Source organism: Rhinolophus ferrumequinum, chromosome 27 (assembly GCF_004115265.2).
Source record: "Rhinolophus ferrumequinum isolate MPI-CBG mRhiFer1 chromosome 27, mRhiFer1_v1.p, whole genome shotgun sequence".
Taxonomy (NCBI): domain Eukaryota; kingdom Metazoa; phylum Chordata; class Mammalia; order Chiroptera; family Rhinolophidae; genus Rhinolophus; species Rhinolophus ferrumequinum.
Window position 1 is genome coordinate 12,092,647 of NC_046310.1, and position 20,251 is coordinate 12,112,897.

General features: G+C 47.9%; 1 long non-coding RNA gene across 1 annotated transcript in view; it reads right to left on the reverse strand.

Moving 5' to 3' along the window:
* Positions 1-20,251, reverse strand: part of LOC117018444 (uncharacterized) — a 102,494-nt gene that overhangs the window by 48,283 nt on the left and 33,960 nt on the right. Inside the window, exon 2 of the long non-coding RNA XR_004422231.1 lies at positions 6,364-6,460. This is a non-coding gene — a long non-coding RNA (uncharacterized LOC117018444). The remainder of the gene's footprint in view (positions 1-6,363; positions 6,461-20,251) is intronic.

The following is a 20,251-nucleotide window of genomic DNA, read 5'->3' on the forward strand; positions in this document are numbered from 1 at the left end:
GAAAGCGGTGAAGAAGAGGTGTGGTCCTAGTGCTTATTAGTGATGCAACCTGTGCTAATCCCCCCAGCCTCTACCTTCTCGTCTATAAAGGACGCTCTGATTCACGCCCTTCCTACCTCACAGGGTTGAGGAGGTAATTTACGTGAAAGCACTTTTTCCCATGAGAGAGCAGTATGCAAATCTATGTTATTTCTGAAGAGCTGGTAGCACACATATGAGTTTTCCAGTCATTTTTCAGTCAGAGAATCACTCGTTCAAATCAACAAGAACTTCTGCCACCTGCTGAGAGCCACGGGTGGGTAAATGATCTAGACTCCTAAGTTTGGGAAATAAGTTTCGGGGGAGTCACAAGATAAAGAATTTGGGGATTCCAGCCCAGGTTGCCAACCCTGTCTTCACCAGCCTCCTGATTCCTCCACGGTAGGTGCAGATTTCACCGAGAAAATGCCACCAAAGGTCACCAAACGCATAGACTGGAACTTAAAGCCAGGCACAAACACAAGGGTCTCCCTTAAAATGGAGAAGCACGTGGGGCACCTTGAAATGCTGCGCCGTGAGCAACTGTGTATCTTACAAATCACTGTCCTCATCTTAATTAAAGACAACGAGAAGGAAACATGTTCACAGAAAGAACCGATCTCGCGACTGTAAAACTGGAGCCAGATCCCTGAAGAGCAAGCAGCATAACAAAGTCAAAAAAACAATCAGACTGCACAGGAGAGGACTCTGCTGTCCCTTGCATCAAAAATAAGAAGGACGCCTGGGAAAGTGAGCACATGAAAATTTAAAAGTGAATCCAGATTTATTCATAATTATCCTTGACCTTTAAATACTGCTTTGCCATTTTCTTTTCTTTTTATCTGTAACTTGGGACATAGTTTTATTTGTTTCCTTTGGCGTTTAGTATTTTATTATTTCTTTATTTTTAAATTACAGTTGACATTCAGTGCTATTTTATATTAGTTTCAGGTGTACGGCGTAGTGGTTAGACACTTCTATAATTTATGAAGTGATCCCCCGATTAGTCTAGAACCCACCAGGCTCATATGGACCGTGTTTCCCCGAAAATAAGACCTAGCTGGACTGTCAGCTCTAATGCATCTTTTGGAGCAAAAATGAATATAAGACCCGTCTTCTTTTAATATAATATAGGACTGGGTCTTATATAATATGATATGATATGATACAATATAATATAATGTAATACCAGGTCTTATATTAATATTTGCTCCAAAAGATGCGTTAGAGCTGATAGTCCGGCTAGGTCTTATTCTCGGGGAAACACGGTAATACTAACTATATTCCTTATGCCATACTCTACATTTCCATGACTATTTTGTAACTACGAATTTGTACTTCTTCATCCCTTCACCTTTTTACTCTGCCCCCGACCCCGTCCCATCTGGCAACCATTAGTCTGTTCTCTGTATCTATGAATCTGTTTCTATTTTTGTCTGTGTATTTTGTTCTTTAAATTCCATATATAAGTGTGATCATATGACATTTGTCTTTGTCTGACTTATTTCACTCAGCACCATACCCTCCAAGTCCATCCACATTGTTGCAAATGATAAGATTTCATTTTTTTTTTATGGCCGAGTAATATTCCGGTGTATATAGGTACCACTTCTTCTTTAGCCAATCGTCTATTGATGGGCACTTAGGTTGCTTCCATATCTTGGCTGTTGTAAATAGCGCTGCCGTCTGCCTTGCCATTTCCAAGGCCCTTTCTCATGCATCATCAAAGTTGATGCTCAGGACCCTTGGAAATGGGCAATGCAGACCCTGCTCCCATTTGACGGATGAGCAAATATAAGTCCAGAGAGGTTATGTGACTTGCCGACGGTCACACAGCTGGTAAATAACAAAGCTGGGCCTTCAACCCAGACCGGGCTTCGATCTCAGTGCTTCCTGCTATGTAAAACCTGCTATTATGAGAGCTCCGCAACAGCAAATAAATATCTTACAGGAAGCATTAAGTTGTCAAGCTTCTCGAAACAACATATCAGAAATAAACTGGCCCAAGTCAGGGGTCAAGAAATGGAATTATAATGATGTTAGAAGACATCCCTTGGCATCTCTATGTTGCAAATCCATCTGACGTCCCACTCTCATTTAGTTTTTCCAGGAAAAATACTGAGGCAGAAAGATGCTGCAGGAAGGGCCCAGAATGAACTAAGAAAATCCCAAGGACTTCCCACTGCCAGTTTCAGTGCCAAAAAAACAGCATCACTGGGCCTTGGAGAAACAGGGAGAAGACACACAAAATGAGCAGAAAATGCAGTTCTGCCCTAGCAAGCCAGTTGAAACATTTCCCCCAATGCAAAGAGAGTACGTTAACAGACTCAAGGGCATCTTCACTGTCCTCTAAGGAAGCCAGGGGTGCCATTCCTGTAAGGGCCACTTCTCACTGACCAGGGCTCTATTTCTTAGGAGTCACAGCTCATTTTAGAGTCATTATGGAACCCACCTCAAAGTTTCTAGAATAGATGACAAAGGAACAATTTTGAGAGTTACTAGCTCGCAAGTCCACGCAAGCCACCTGCCATGTGGGGCCAGTGTTCTGGGTTTTGCGTTTTGCGTCTGCCTGGATGCACAATACCATCAAAATACTCATGTTCATAGAAGGAGACAGACCCCACCACGCCCAGGGAAAACACCCTGCCTTTCTTATTCAACATACTTACCCAGGGTACCTGCAAACCGAACGAAGCACAGCTCTGCAAATGCCAGGCTCATTAATGAAATGGGTTTTACAGCCAAGAGATGAATGAGCCATCCAGACTCTGAGACAACACATTTTGGGAGCAATAACCTTTTCCTAGATAATGAATCAGCAAACTGCATGGATGAGTTGTTTCCCTCTCTTTGAGGAACGCTCTTCTCCCCAGCCCACCACTTCTCTGGTTATAATCTGGAGACATGTTTTCCTATTCTCAAGAAATACCACTCTTTGCTTTGGGGTGAAACACAGCCCTGGGAGGAAAACAAAGACTAATACAATAGAATGTGACATTGAAGTGGAAACTTCGGACCACCCAGCCAAGTACTGCACGCCAGAGGTTTTCAGCCCGGGCTGGGGAGAGACGCAGGGTCTCGCCCTATGAAAACAATATTGAAAGTGACGCAATCCATCGGCGTCGCTCCAGCCAGACCCTTTCACTCCCAGGAAAGATCAAGGCCAATGAAGGTGCCAGAAGGACTAACATGTTTAACGCTTTAAGAGACAGGTTTTTACTGTCTGGAACTGCCTGCTCTCCCCTATTCTGGATACACGCGGAAGTGCTCCCAACCTTGCCTGGAATGTTCTGCGGCTGCTGGAAAGAGGAGAACGGGGATGGAATGCTTGCTAAGACTCGGGCAGTGGAGTGTTCTCGTAAGGCCGGGTTCCTCAGCAGTGGCACTGTTGACATTCTGAACTGGAAAATTGTTTGTCGTGGGCGCACTGGTCTGCTAGGGCTGCCATAACCAAACACCACAAACTGTGTGGCATACGACAACAGAAACGTATTCTTTCCTAGTTCTAGAGGCCAGAAGTTCAAAATCAAGGTGTCAGCAGAGTGGGTTCCTTCTGAGGGCTGTGAGGGAGAATCTGTTCCGTGATGCCCTCCTAGCTTCCGGTGGTGACTGGTAATCCTTGGGGTCTTTGGCTTCTGATGTGTAGGGAAATGCATCTCTCCAATCCCTGCTTCCATCTTCCCGAGTCCCTGGGTCTCTGTGTCTCCCCGTGGCCATCCTAGAGGACACTAGTCACGTTGGAGTAAGGGTCGGGGGCCCCACTCCAGCACGACGTTATCCTAACTGATTCCATCTGCAATGACCCTATTTCCAAATCAAAGCCGATTCTGAGGTCCTGGTGGTTAGGACTTCACCATATCTTCTCTGCGGGGACACGATACAGCCCCTGCCAGGGACACTGTAGAGCGTTCAGCAGCATCCCTCCCTGTCTTCTACCCACCAGCATGCTGTTAAGACTCACCCTCCTAGTTGTGAGGGTGACAATCAAACATGTCCCCAGAATTGTCCAATGTCCCCTGGGGGCAAAATTGCCTCTGGTTGAGAAACACTGTCTTAAACCTTTGGGTCAGAAAGATGCAAGTTGAAGTTCTGGTTCTGTTTTAACTGCTTGTGCTGCCAACCTGGGACAATTTGGTTAAACTCACTGGTGTTCATTTTTCTCACCCATCTCATGAAATTGCCGTGTTGCTGCAGATTAAATGAGCGAGCATATGAAAAGCATCGGTTGTGTAATGAGACCCAATAAATGGTAGCTATCATCTTTTGTAACTTAGGGAAGGTTCCGTTGCAGATTTCTCCACAGGTCTCAGGCTTTCCTGCACTGATACTGAACTCTGATCTTTGTTCCTGAGACGTCCAGAAGGCAAAGGAGCTGTCCAGACCTGCTCTCCGTCCCCTTCTAGGGGCAGAGTGTCCCCTTCCAGCCCAGCTGATGTCCTCCCAGCGTCTGTGACTGTAACACCGTAGCTGCAGACAGACATATATCACAGCCAGGGGAGGCTCTGGGTATGACCAGAATGTCTAATGGGGCTGCACTGCACCACGCCAGTACCAGCCCGAGTAAACGCTGTAGAAAAACCACAGGAGGAGAGAGGCGCGGGAAGATGAAGAAATCTGACTCTTAGATGCTGGTTAGAGCAGAACTTTAGAGACCTTACGCCCTCGCTGTGACAAGATAATCTGAGGTCCCAATAAAACATACTGCAACGAACTGTGTTTAGTTAAGTTACTAGTCTAGTTTTCTTAACAGAGCTGAGGGCGGGCACGAACAGCAGCTTATTCAAGTGTCTACCTCAGGTCCTCAGAAAGTGCCGGTCACAGGGTGAAAGGTCAACAGGAGCATGAGGTTATTAAATGTGCCACCTCTTTGTCCCCAAGTTCTCTAGCCCTCAGAGTAGCATTTTTCTTTAAAGCTCTAATAAAAAATAATCCAAGCTGATATCCTATGGGTCTTGGGAAATCCCTTATTTTTGCAGATTTCCTCTCATTAAGTGATTTCTGGGTATTCACAAGGAAGGATGACTTGTGCCACAAATCAGTCCCGGTGGACACGTAACTCTTCTACCAATTATCCTTGATCACCTCTTGCCATCTTATAACTGGCCTGCTGTCGCTGACTCCGTATCACTTCAGCCCAATTGTGAAGCCCGTCCCCAGGTGCCCAATGTACTGCTAAGCAGACTGACAACATTTAACAGACCCATTACCGAAGACCCTGGGAAACCAATGACAGCAATCACAACCTGCTGGTCGAGACAAACGTTCCCGTTAGCTGTTTCCCTCTGCTGCTACGCGTGAATGCTCTCAGGGTCCCCTGGACTGGATCCGACCTCATATCCCTGCCTACTTCCCCACCGGCTTCTATTCCCCACCGGCTTCTAAGGAGGAGCTGGGAGCTCAACCTCCCCGTAGGAATCTCCAGGCCTTTCTCCGCCCAGTGGCCTGGCCCCATTCCAGATTCAGACCAGAGAACGACAGACAAGTCCCCCCTCCATGTCTCATTTCCCACGTCCAGCCGACTGACGATGGAAATAGCAGCTTCGTCAGGAACAAGGTGCAACTTGGCCTCTGTTGCCCCCAAAAGCAATCACTATATTTATCAGCAATTTCTAAAAGGTGGCTTTATTCAATCTTAAGTAAGATTAATGAGAGACATCACGAGTACTGCCCAGGTAACACTGCGCTAAGCCCAGAACCGGTCTTTTCAAAGCCATTCCTCCGTAGCTAGTGGTACAAAGAGCACAGGTCAGACAGATGAGCCCTGTGGTGGCTGGACAGCAGGACAGCCCCGCAGCCCGTGTCCGGGGGCCGCAGTAGCCCACGCTGATGGTGTCCATGGCCGGCCCTATGGCAGTAGTGTCCTACACCAGTGACAGCGCCCACACCCAGCCCGGGTGTCCATTCTGCTGAGCCACCCTGGGGGACCGCCTACTTTCCACACCTGATTTTCCAGCCTCCCCAGTGATTCTGTGAGTTAGCCAAGACACTTCCAACTCCATGCCCGCACTGCACAGCTAGACGTAGCTGGAGAAAATCCCACAGTCGCGCAAACCGCCCAGCGATCACACAGGGTCCCCACAGTAAATCTGCTTCTTCACTTTTCAAGATACCATTTTAGACCTTTTCCTCTCTCCTCAATAACGTTCTTGTCTCTACCAGAAGTTCCTTTCCCGAGCCCCATTTTTACCTGGTAACTTCATGTTTCATTTCACTGAAAACAATACGAGCAAATGAGACACACCTGTACCTACCTGTTCTCCCTTCTCTCCTGTTGAAGTGGATGGACCGGCCCTGGGCCTAGCACAGCCCGCCGTTCACATGTACTCTGAGTTCATCTCTACTCACCTTCAGGAAGGACTCCACTCCTGCAGTCGTGACCTCTCTCCCACGTGGTCAGTCCTCCTTCGCTACAGAGTAGTCCGTTTCCAGGCGGCACCAAAACCTGATGATGGAGACAAACGTTCCCATTAGATGAAAAACACAAAAACAGAACGTCCTTCAACTCACCAGCAGCCCCCTACTCAGACTGCTCAGGGGGGCACTGTGCTCCGGGGGGGGCAAGACGATACTTATATCGGACCCCCTCCCATCATGGAGGCATCCATTTGTTCTCACCAGAGTAGACACTGGATTGCGAATGTGAATTTGTTTTCTCTGCACCATCCAATGTGGTTCTGCGAGGATATTCATCACTGGACTTACTATACGCCCAACAGTTATCTCCCACAGAACAGTTTTTCTGACCAACGGGTTCACTTTACAGGAGAAGATATGAGGCAACCCAGCTGATGCTTGTGGGGATCAATAGTACTACCACGTACCCATCATCCAGACAGGTAAGGAACAGTGCAGCGGTCCCCCGATGCTCAGTTATGTTGCCAGCTGGGGCACAACCCTGGGTACTGGCTGCAGCCACATAAAACGTGGTACGTGCTCTGAACCAAGGGATCAATATATAGGGCTCTGATACATATGCTTTTTTCCAACATTACCAAGCAATTAACTCAATTCAGATACTATATATAATACCTGGAGACCGCTTTAGATCCTACCGGTTGAGGACTCAGTCCTGCAAGACTGCACACACACACACACATACACACACACACACAGGTTGTCATCTGGCTTCTGACCCACCAGACATAGATTGGAGGTTCCTACCACCCCCTCCTTGGGTTTGCTGAATTTGCTAGAGCAGCTGACAGAAGGCAGGGAAATGTTTTACTTACTAGATTACCAGTTTGTTATGAAAGGATACAACTCAGGAACAGCCCGATGGAAAAGCTGCATCACGTAAGGTATGGAGAGGGGACTCGGCGGTTCTATACTCTCTGGGTGCATCACTCTCCCACCACCTACCCCCACATGGTCTCCAAACCAGAAGCTCTCTGAACCCCATCCTTTTGGGGTTTTATGGGGGTTTCATTCCATAGACACTATCGACTGAATCATTGGCCATTGTTTGATTCAAACCTCTAGCCCCTCTCCCGTCTCTAGAGGTAGGCAGTGGGGCTGAAAAGTTCCACCCTCTTATCACCTGGTTGAGTCCCCTGGCAAATAGCTCCATCTGTAGGTGACCTAAGGACTTTCCAAAAGCCACGTCATTAACATAACAAAACACACCTTTCTGACTCTCATCATTTAGGGACTTCCAACGGCGTTAAGAGCTCTGCGCCAAGAACAGGGGAAAGACCAAATATATATTTCTTCTTATAAATCACAAAATAACTCCTGTGGCCACTGTAACGAAATATACAAGGTAATGAACCAAGGGATGGAAAAGGTCTAACAAAAGTGGATCTGTCCTCGAGTCCCATATCCTGGTCTGATTGTCTTTACTGCCAAGCCAACGCCAGTTCCTGCCCATTTTCCTAGCTGAGTTCTTCAGCTTTCCCTATCGCTCCGGTGAGCTGACATCTTTCCACTAGCCTCCCCCCAAATCTGTTTTCAGCCTAAGCTAGTCAGCTTTGGTTTCTTTCCCTTGAAACCGTGAAAAATAATATCAATGGAGCCACTTTACAATGGAGCTGGAGCTGCCATCCCAGAGGAACTAACTGCCTTGCAGGTCTTACTCCTCCAAGTTTGGGAATGTTAAAATTGGACAAAATACAAAATGGCCTTTACCCTGGACCGAAAGCAGCACTGTCTTCCCAACAACGGTTTGCAAAGATAACAAAACAGCAGACATTATGACCACCAAACTGAAAAGCCAAGACATTCTTCAGAATTAACATCACTAGGGTGGCTTATCTGCACCCACAGAAATGCCTCCCGTCCACTGATGTCATGGTTCCCTGCCCTTTCTCATAAATACCCCTTGCCTTCACCTCCTAATCAGAACACTATTTGGGTTTCTGCCTGAATCAGTGCTTCCCCAGATAGCTGTTCTTCTGGATCGCAAATAAACACTTGTTGCCTCTCTCACTTTGGCCTTTTATTTGTAGGTGAACAAGACCAAGATAATTCAGAAACTACTTGAGATCCGGAAAAGAGCAGGGTTCCCGCTTTAAAACATTTAACATTCAATCTCCACCGGATCAGCACCCCATTACAAATGAATGAATGCTCTCCAGCTTTCAGCTCTCCCGAGGAGGTGACCACGTGTGGAGAACCCAACGGACAACCAGAGCTCCTTACTTCCGTATACTATGTGACCTGTACCTCTTGCCAACCCTAAAAAATGATTCATGGGACCAATTACTAGCAGAACAAAGGAGGGGATTTGGATACACTCGGGTTTTTTTTTTTTCCTTTGGGGATGGGGAATAGATGAATGATGGCACTATTCTGGCTCCTGCACCATTTGCTGATTACAAAACACGCTTAGATGAAAACTGATATTTGAGGAATTGTGATACAAATCAATCTAGTGCCTTTTCAATCGTGCTTGTACCCTCAGAGGGCTGCGAGGATAAAAAATAAAAACGATAAAAATAAAACGCCCAGAACCATCAAACTTGTGCGTCACCATTTGCACTTAATTTAGAACTTTCCCCACCTCCACTAAAAAACATAAACTACAACAACTCTTCCAAGGAGCACAGGACCCCAATTATCATTGCCTGTCGCTGCAATCTTTGCAAGATGTATGGCTTTGATGCTCACTTGGGACAAAAGCAAAAGCAAACTGAGCAACAGCCGTTCTCTTCTCCCTCTTCCCAGAATACTCGTGAAAATGGCCTTTTCTGGCATCCACAGTATACCTCTTACTAGGGTATCTTAAACCCATGGCAATGCTTTAAAAATTCAGATTTTATGATTATTCAGGGGTGCTGAGGCCCACAGATCAGGAGATGACCGCTACTGGAAAGAACTGATTGTCACCCACAGTTCTCAAGAGGAGGGAGCAGGCCATGTCATGCAGGGCCGTGCAGGGAAGGACCAGGCTCAGTCAGGAGACAGAAGGAAGAAGGGCAAGGAGCAGGCAGGAGCCTTTACTGTGGCTTCCGCGAGAAAAGCAAAGCAGGACAGGGCTCGCAGGCTGAGGAGTGGCTGGTTTGAACAATTCCAGCAGGGCGTGGTATGATGAGGGCAGAGGAATATTGCCTCCTGTAGAGGCAGACAATGGAGGTGGTTTGAAGTCTGGGCTCCAATTGCTTCTGCATGCCTGTTCCCCCGACCCCTGAAAACCCTTAACCTCGTCCAGTGAGGACGAGACGGATCCAAAGCATTACTAACTGTCCTATCTTCTCGGTGGGCACCTTCTCCATCAATACACCTTTCCTTACTCCAAACTTGTGCCAATTTAAGTTGTGGCTTTTGGAAGTGTTGGGCACAGGAACCCGAGTTTGGTAACAAAGATACTATGTAGCCACATAATACAGCCCTAGTCTTCCATTCAGGTCTCCCTCCCCCGGTTAAGGGGAGGTCTGGCCTCCCTTCAAAGCTGGGGCTGCGGGTCAGAGGAAGGAGTGCATTAACGTAAGAAAACACTTCATTCCTTTTACTACACAAACTTATTACATTCATAATAAAAAGTAACGTTTAAATGATTTGTCATTGATTTTTACTGGTATATAGCAGGAGTCAGAATCACCCAGAGGATTTCTTAAAACAGATTCCTGAGCCCCACCCCCATAAGTGCTCATTTCAGCAGGTTTGGGGGTAGGGCCAGGGAAGTGCAATTGCCAACAAGTGCTCAGGTGTTCAGAACCCACTTTGAGAGCCACTGGTACGCGGTATGTGTTTTGTTTTATGTGTGGGTGATCTCTCCTGAAAACGAGGTTCTAAAATGCCATCCTAGCTTACTGAATTCTAAACCTGGCCTTTTCGATTTGTTAAGAACAAGCTTTCCTAGAAAGTGAAGCTCATGCTACATGTCCGTGGGACACTAGTGGAGGAAAAGTGAGAAATGCATACATGCCTTTACTCCTAGATGTTGAAGCAGGCAAGATCTTTCACAGGATAATGCTTTGAGGGAACACAGCAGCAAGGACGTAGTATAGACACAGATGTTGTCTCCCCAAAGCCCAGGAAGGAGATTGGGAGAGGAGGGCATCTCTCTAGTGTTTAGGCTGCAGTTAACGAAAGTGAAGATGGCTGGCTTTGAACCTGGGGCCTTGAGAGCTCAGGTTTACAACTACACCAACGGGAAGGAAACGGACTTGGTACAGTGTTAAGAACATTCTACTTTTTGGGGGCCAGGAAGCTTCTAGGACTGTATTATATTCTAGGCCTACCTGGGTCATTAGAGTGACCAATAGGTCCCTAAATGTCATTAGTTTAAATGGGACTGTGGTTGGAAAAGACCACAATTCATTCCTGCCATGAATTCCCCCCTTTTGCTGGACTTGTGTTGCATGAAAAGCAATCCTCTGCCTCTGAGCAACACACTGTTTGCAATTCAGAAAGGCTCCAAGGAAAAGGTCAAGAAATTTTACCAGCCTTGGGGGGGTGGGCGGGGAGAAGCAATGTTTTTCGCACACATATATGGCTTCTGTAACAGTTTTTAAAAAATTGACTTTGACCTGGCTTTCTGACAGAGACAGCGTGATTGAGGGTGACAGGCCCAGAGAAGCCACTGCTTTCTGCAGGCAGGGGAGTGAGCCGGCTTGATTTGTGGCCCTGAATGGGGGCCTCTGCTGTGTGAGGTAATTTATACACACTTCTGCTTGGCTGACTGACCTCTCCTAAGCTGCTTTCTCCACATACCAACCAGCTTCATATGTTTTCAAACTGGGTGGTGATCTGGAATCCATCAGCAATAAGCATCTCATGAAAAAGTATTGCCCTGAAATAGAAGCACACAAAACAGAGCTGTCCGGGGGGCCTGCGGTCTCGCCCTCAAAAACAGCATGGTGTCCATCGGAACCCCCACAGCCACCTAACAGTCAGAGGCTAACATACAAACCTCCCCAAAATCAATTCGCAAGAGTTGAGTAAACCATGGAATGCCTTTAGGTTCTCCCGTCTCCCTAAGTTAGAGACTTGGGCTATGGGGTGAGAGCCCCCACACGCTTGAGAAAAGATGGGCCAACACCCTGGGCAGACTTGTCCCAGCTCCCACTTCCGGGCTCTGCAAAGCACGACAACATGAAAGCTCTAGATTCCTGCACCTCTGGCCTCCAGGAGGCCACAGGGTGGGGGAGTCACTGTCCCTCCCACCTAACTTCCCTCACAGCACAAGCTGACCTCTCAGTGCCAGCTTCTTCTGTCCCCAGGGAAGTGAGCACTTGGGCTGCTGAGCCTCGAGTCTGCTCACCTTTGCCTCCAGGTTGAAATCCTTCTTCCCACACGCCTGTCTGGCTGGCCTGGCCTGGCCTGGACAGAATTCCCCATCTCTGGACACCCCTGGATCGGGCCTCTCGGCCTCTTCCCAGCTGAGGCAATGTTCCCTACTTCCCCTTTGCGCTCTCATTCTGTCTCGGAACCCACATTTCTCCTTAGTAAGAAACCTCGAAATACCTGTTTATCCTTGCATCCCTCTCTCCACTCCATCTCCGCCTAACACTCACACAAGCAGGAATGCTCAACTCGCAGTAAGGATACAGACTCTTCAAACTATATCCATTAATTGGGCCGTAACACCTCCCCTAGACCGGACCGTACAGCCGGACCCATGATTTCCATGGAGATTCTTTTGGTGCCTTTCTTTCATCATACTTGTGGGGTGGGGAGGTTAAAATAAGGTGGGAAGCTCTCAGCGGACTGCAGTTATCCGTATCACTCCTCTCCCCCCAGTCATGAGGAATCAGGGTGGTTCACGCTCGTGAGCCACCCCGTGGTCCGGTGACAGACCCTGGTTCCCATAGGCGCCTCCATCCTAATTAACTTAGTCCCCTGGCTGACCTCTGCCACACCCAATTTCACTCTTACCCATAAGGGCGAGAGCCAGTCAACTGGATTTCAGCCCAGTGATTTTACCATCCTTACACATCTGGGTTCTGTTTGGGGCTGCTTAGTGAGTTTATTGGTTGTTGGTTGGAAGAGTTCTGTTTTCATTCACAACTTTTCAGAAAACTGTTGGGAAGAATTAAACTTAACTCAGAATTTTCTCCAGGGATTGCTTCGAATCATTTCCTGTGAACAGGATAGAAGAAATACAACGTGGAAAAGAAAAAACCTGGTGGCTGACCAGCCAGGAGACGAGCGATTCTTCACACTGGGAAGCCCAGGAGTCCTTCCCACCTCCCCGAAAGGAACAGAGATCAGACGACCAAGTCCCGGGAGCGGCAGTCATCCCGACACTCCACAGTGCTATAAAACTGGGAGCACCCCCTGCCCAGGACGCTCCGTCCTTCCCTCAGCTCCACCGGCAGTTGGACACCCCGCCTGCTTCCCTGAGTATGTTCTTCACTCTTGTGGTCGTGACTCTTCAGACATGAAAAGGCCCTGATGCTATGGACTCTGGTCTCCTCTCTGCAGACACACAGATGCACGCACAGCCTTCAGAAACACATAGGCACACGTGCATACCACACACACAGAGCCAAGGTTCGCTGCTCTGGAAATGTTGCCTCTTTTACAGATTTCTTCTTTGGAAAGGGAGACGCCCCTCCTGGGAAGGACCTGGACAGGGGTGATGGGCGGAGAGAGAAAGGGCTGCATATTTTGGCAACCACCCAAGCTCCAGTCATCTGGCGGCGAGAGGGTAGGGGTGGGAGAGTTAAGGAAAGGGGGATGAGCGAACATAAATCACAAAGATCGCAGAACTAGAAATGCTACTTGTCCTTGGAAAGAGCGATGGCTATAGAGCCATTGCAAAGATCCAGATGTTTCAGGGCTTTAAAACAACAGCTGGCCCGTCCGCAGGTGGATAAGCACCTAGGTAGAAAAGCTGTCATTTCCAGAATAAATCTCAAGGTGGGGACTAGGGCTTAGTGCGTCACCTGGGAAGCTTGTACAAACTATGCCCATCCCGGAGGTTCTAGGAGGCACATCATATTGCACAGCTTTACAAGCGCCCAGCGATTCCATTCAGTAAGTCATCACTTAGAGTCTTCCAGATACAGATTTTAACTCCACAACCTGGGCCGCTGCACACAGACACATGACAGACGAAAGCTGCCTCTGAAATGCACAGTATCAAGTGGCTATGGAACTTTAGCTGCCTGGGCAAGGAAACTTAAAGGAAGGGGGCCCAGAGCTCTCCATGGACGTCCAGTGCAGTCAGGACACTCTTTTGGCATACCCGCAAGAGCTCTAGATCCTCTTGCTACTTAGAAGAGGAACCTCTAAAGAAGTGATAAAAGCAGATGCAACCTCAGATAGCATCTTGAAGAGTTTAGTGCACGGCCAAGAGGGCAACACAGTTCTGCTGCCCTTGGCCCTGCTGGACCACTCATGGGGGAGGGGGGTTCAGCTTGTAAGAGGGCACCACTTTTGAAGAGGGAAAGTGGTAAGCTGGAACTCGTCCAGAGGACAGCAGTGAGCACACTGCAGGTACTAGAGGGCTGTCACACGAGCAAAATGAAAAGGGGTTCATTAACAAGGAAAGCGGCATGCTAAGGGGAGCAGCATGACGGCCCTCAGAGCCCTGAAGGGCTGAGCCAGGAAGAGAAGGGGTTGTCTGCGCAGCTACAAGAGGGACAAGTGAGAGGAAAGAAAAGGAAGGCACGGCGATAAGCATTTCAACAAACACCATTCAGTCCTAAACCCGTGAGGACCCCATAAGTGTCATCATACCCATTTTCCAGACAGGCAAACTGAGGCTTAAATGGTTAAATAATTTATCCGGAGTTACCAGTTTCCAAGGGATGGGAATTAGATTTTGGTCTACATGTGATTCCCAGTCCTGTTCTTTCCATGAATCCAGAGAGGAAAACTTGCCCTGGGAGCAAAAAAAGAGAGGAAAGAAGATAGTGATTCAGCATAAGAAAGAAGTGTGATAGATGCTATCAGTGCTTCACCCCAAGGTCTTCCCTGTTGGAGCATCTGTTCCCCAGTACTGAGAGTGTTGGCTCTATCTGCCCCCTTCGTGGAAGAATTGTCCTCTATGGAACAAAAGACCAGCCCTCTGCCTCATCCCAAGCTCCCCCACTCTGCGCATCTTACAGGAGCAGGGCTCTCTGTCCTGATTTCATTCACCTGCCCCTGCCCGTCAGCTGAGACCTTCCCGCCCGAGGGGCTGGCTACCTGGACCACATATATGGATGGCTTCGTGACCCCATCTCCAGCCTCACACACAGAGGCCATGTCTGCCCAGAGCCACTGTGTTTGTGAAGATGATGACTTATCACTGTCCTCATGGGGCTGGGCAAGGGGTGACTTAGCCCCGAGGAGCAGAGGTCCTCCCTCAGGGCAGAAAGCCCTGGAGACGCAGCTCCCCTCAGCAGCAGCTTCCCATCGTTCCTTAAGGGAAGGACCCCTGCTCGGCTCACATGTGTAGGAAACTGTTTTCAGGTTGACGCTAAACCGATTCCTAAGAGGCCTGACAGAAAACTCGGAAGAGGGCCTCCCTGAGCTGACTTTCTGCGGCAGTCAGGATACAGCTGTGACCTTGTTGCACACGTCCAGGCTTAGGTATGGACGGGAGCCATGGAAGGCAATAGTGACACTCAGCTCGTCCGCCCTGTCCTCCTGCTTTCCAGTGGGACGGCTCCTCAAGGACCTTCATACATACATACAGACAGAACTGCTAGGGTGTGTGAAAACATCCAGAAGTGGGGAGGGAAGAAGAACACACCACCTGGATTCGGGTCACACAATCCAGCCCTGAACCTGCACCCACAGCATTCCAGAAGAACGGCATGTGCACCTAGTGAACGACCTTCAGGAAACCAGGCCTTTGCCCATGAACAAGGGAAAGGGGGAGACACTAAGGACCTTTTGTCCTTTGTCACGTGGGGAGATGGGAATCACTTAGCTGCACTTTGTGCCATTCAGCTTAGACAGAAGGGTGTTCACGCATGCTCACCATCCCCCTATGAAACAACTTTAATTCTGACTGCAGGAGAGCAAGGGGGCATTGTGGATTAAAGCTGACACGTCTGAAGAGCCAGCAAGGAGCCAGCCTGCATACAGAGCACCGTGCAGTGTGCCTGGCATAAGAAATCAGGGGGTTGGCCATTCGCTTCATGCTCCAAGGTAACAGCCATGCTTTTCACGGCGTCTTTGCCTCCACAGCCTCCGAAATCCAACCCAACCCAATTGTGAGGTGTGGAAAGGAGAGGGAGCTTTAGTGAGCATGGAGAATGGATGGCAAGGCACAGTCCCTTTTTTAACTGCATTAAAGAGAAGCACGTCATTAGAATGATGCATAACTGAAGGTTAACTTTTAGGAGAGGACGCTCCTTCTGAGTAGTATATCAGTTTGGGAGTCTACCTGACAGTAAAAGAAATTCTTTCAAATCACAATTCTGTAAAAAGGACTCAGGCCATTCCCCATGCCAAAGCCTGGCTTATGGATTGCTCTGTCACAGGCCGGCTGTGTGAAAGCTGGAGCTTCGTGTCTGGCCAGTGAGATGAACATTACCTCCCTCACCTTTTTCCTGCGGGGACTAGAATTCGCACAGGTTCAGCGTATTTCCCAGTGTGGAGTCGACACCCAAGTCTTCTGACCCTGACCCTGCTCTCTGCTCTCAGCTGCACGTGGTCGCTCGGAAAAGCCTGGCGTGGGCTTTGTGGGTCTTTCCCCAGCTTGCAGACCCTGCACCCACTTGGCCTGCCCGAGGGAGATGACCACAGGGAGGGGGTCTCCTGCAGCCTCCCCTCACTTCTTCTTCCCCACAGTACATCCAGTGTGTGTGCAGAACTTTAATATCGAGACATACAACACGACTCACTAAACACACACACACACAAACGATAGTCAGAGACACAGAGAGTGGAGGTAGGAAGCTAGTTCACTGGGGCAACACCGTGTCCTAGGGTTTTCTGATTGATCTCCCTCCTTAAAAATCACAGCCCTAGCAAATGGAACCATAGACACACACACACACACACACACACTCTCCCTCCCCAGGCTCTCAACCATTAGTCTGACTTCCAAACCCACTACGGAGGTCAGGGCAGGCTCTCTCGATGGCCCAGCTCAAGGAGCCTCCACATATACATCACACACGTATTGGGATACAGGAAGGAAGTGTCACCCACTCCCACTTCATCAACCACCCTTCATGGAGAAGGGACAGCACGTGTCACAGCGGCTCAGAACAGAACTTCGGCTCAGACGGAGACGGGTTACGTCTCAGCTTTCCCACTCCCAGTCTATGGCACTACTCCAGAGGGCACCATCACACTGGCACCTCCGGGGGCAACCCTCAGAGAGATGACAATGAGAATGGTGCCCCCAGGGTGGGGGTATGCCACAGCCCTAGCCACTAACTGGCCGTGAACCAGCAGTGTCCTCGGTTTCCTCTATTTCTAAAGTGACTATTTAATGGCCGTCTCCAACTTGTTCTAAGGATTCAATCAGATGACTTGTTCTAAGGATTCAATCAGATGATCTGTGTAAAGTGCTCAGCACAGATCCCGATCCACTGAGAGGAGTCAGCAATGAGTCGTCACCATTGTTTTCCTGCAGGTCTCCTAACCTAGGGTCATCCCCACCCAAGGACTGTCAGAGGTCCTTGCTCCAAGGGCTTCATGCAAACACGTCTGCGAGCCAAAGCTTTCCAATCCCTACCTATGAGGTCAATCTCAAAATCAGGGTATTTTTACTGCCTATGTTCTTCATGGAGAGAAGTGAAGTTGAGGAGAACAAAGCCACTACGGGGCAGCTGAAGTTTTGCTTAGGATGATAAGGTGCCAAGAGCCCAGGCCCCCTCATCATACCACCCCCAAGCGGTCCTCAGGGGCCACAGGTCACACCACCTCATCCTTAGACGAGGGGGACCATCAGACCGTCACCCCTCCTCTCCAGCAAGGGATCTGGACATAGAATTAACCAAGATACGAGTTGGATACAAAGGAAAATAATCTCTTACGTGTTTATCATGTTGTGGTTTGTTGGACAGTTTGTATAGTGGTCCTTCCCTAATGCTGGAGGGCAAACACCTCCCTACATACACGCATACACATCAGACTCATGCGTGGACTTCTCTCCCACGCGTGGTACTGTCTATGTACCATCCCTAAGAGAACTGAGAAAATCTGCACTCACATCGTTCTCTGTGTTCCTTGGTTAGAATGAGGGACCCATGAGGTAGACAGACATCATTCTTCCAAACTTACAAATGAGAAAACTGAGTTTAGAGAGAAGCAAATCCCCCATGGTGACAAGACAAGTAAGTGACAGAGGTAGGACTCAACCTACACAGTCCACACCAAATGCGCCCTTGGCACATCACAGGTGGGCCGAAGAAGGGTCTAAATCTGTGGGCCTCTGTCACATGAGCAGGATCTCAGCGACTTTCAAGGAGAAAGGAATTTAAAGTTCATCTGCTGCAATGCGCTTATTTTACAGATGAGCAAACTCCCTGTAACAGGCACCATCGTAACGGCCCTTTCTCCCTAATGAGGTTGTTTCCACATCCTCGTTAACAGTTAATAGAACTTTGCTAACGTGGACACAATAGATTCTGCTAAATCAAAAGATTCAGTGGTAACAGATGGATTCACAAGTCCTGTCTTTATAGCGTCCTTTTTATGTCCAGTGCCCTGGCTGGCCACAAGCTAGCAGTATGACCCGAGGAAAGTCACTTCAACCTTTTTGGCCCGAAGTTCTCTCGTTTGTATAATGAGGAGATTGGATTAGAGAATTTATCTTCCATCAAGGTCCCTTCCAACTCTAAAATCCCTTATGTGTGAAAGTGCTTTAAGAGGTCACCAACTCCAGCTCTCGGAGGTAGCACCTCCTCAAACTCCTGTTTGCCAAGACTAGTCTGGGCTCCAGTTCATCCTTCTGTGTGACTATTGCTCTGCAGATGGCTATGGTGAAGGCACTGATTTAAAATCTGATGAAAGTCCAAGCAAAGTAAACTCCAAACAGCCAGAGCTGCCCTTCAGTCGTTAAAGAGACAAGAGTTTCCCGTTCTCCAGACCCAGCCCCGAAGGCCCCGAGCTTTGTGCCAGAGGGAGTGATGTCTCCAGTCACTCACATCAGCAGAGCCTCTTCCTTAGACACCCAAAACTGACAGCTCGAACCTGAGGCAGCCACCTGCTCCTGAACCTCTCCACCCCCTGACAAGGAAGCTGGGTGCAGGAATCCCCAGCAGCTCCGTCTTATGAGGTCAAAGACTTCCTGATGGTTGCGATTCCTCTGCAAGAGAAAGAAGATCGGAGGTACGAAGAGGGCACTGAAAACAAGAATGGGAAGTCAAGATTTGGAGTCAACAGAGAGACAGGGTAATCTGAGATGATGGCAGCAAGCAGCACTCTTTTCTAAAAATCAATGCAGTTTAGAAATGCAGAGCTGCACTCACAACTGAGGTTTCTTTCTCACAATTTTTATGTGAGGAAGTATAAAAAAAATACAATTCTCAGCTAATTAGAAGTTCTCTATTTAAATTTTCTTATAGAAGTGCAGTGTTCATACAGAAAACTGCAAATGTCCTAAGAGTACAGCAAGTGAATTTCTGCAAACTGAACAAGCACCTTGCACCTACATTAAGGAACAACAATTACTAGTGCCCCAGGTATGCCCCTTGTGTTCTCCTTCTAGTGCCCCAAAATAACTGTCATGATTTCTAACCTAAAAGATCATTGTGGCTTCATTTTGAACTTTACATAAATGGAATCATACAGTAAAAGAAAAAAAAAAGACAAAGTTTTTAAAAACTACATAACACTCATAGTCTCTTCAGTCAATTAAAAATCAGCCTTTTGTTCTATATGACTCCCTACATGGTAAAAAGAAAGAAAAAAGAAAGAAAACAGAATAAAAGGTAAAGTGCCCTTTATAGGCCATCCCCTGGCCCTCTCCTTTCCCCAAGACCCCCCCCCCCCCCGTTCATTCAGACACATCTCTCACACACACACACACACACACACACGCAGAGGCAGGCTTCGTCACAAGACCATTGCCATGAATTTAGGGTCTAATCTTTCAATCCATCCCACAACTCAGTTTTTGCACATATTCTATCCAAATCAAGTTCACTTAAGGGAGTTTGAGATGCCAGGACAATGTGTAATAACTAATCGCAATCTCTGAGGTTTTAATTATTTGTGATGCTTCGTGGGGATTTTTACACTAGAACACTTTTTGCTACTCTAAATTATAGTGGTTTCCATTACACAAATATATGTCTATTTTCAAATAGACATATATTTGCAAACATACAATATGCATATTTATTCCACTAATAAGGCATTTTAATCACAGGTCTACTCACAAATGCCTGCATCATTTCTCTTTGCACCTCTTTGGATCCCTGCGTCTGCCCTCAAGTAAAAATGGGTGAGGCCTGGAGTGAAAAAAGTTCTAGTAGGAGCGGTTTCCATAGCATCTGGTTTTAATCAGAGAATTCGTTGTATGGCCTTACTTGACTTTTGACATTCCTTACAACAAGAAAAGTAGTCCCATCTTACTGATGTGGCCACTGAAACACTGGAGGGTCAATGTCATTTTTGTCACAAGTAGAGAAGGGTCAAACAGGCACCAGGTCCAAAACCTGAAAGTATATAGTCTGTTCCTGACCTTCATCACCAGCCAACCTCCGTTCAAAGGCAAACATTCACACAGGTAGAATTCCATCCCTTGAAGGCTCTCTAAGAACTCCTTCTAGATCTCCAAGAACTACTTCCGGAGCTCCGAGAACTACTTCCACCTCAGGTTTTATAGTTTAGTCACCAAGAACAGAGAAAGCACCCGGTGTTGGGAAGGGGGGTGGGATGTCAAGTTCCAAGTTTG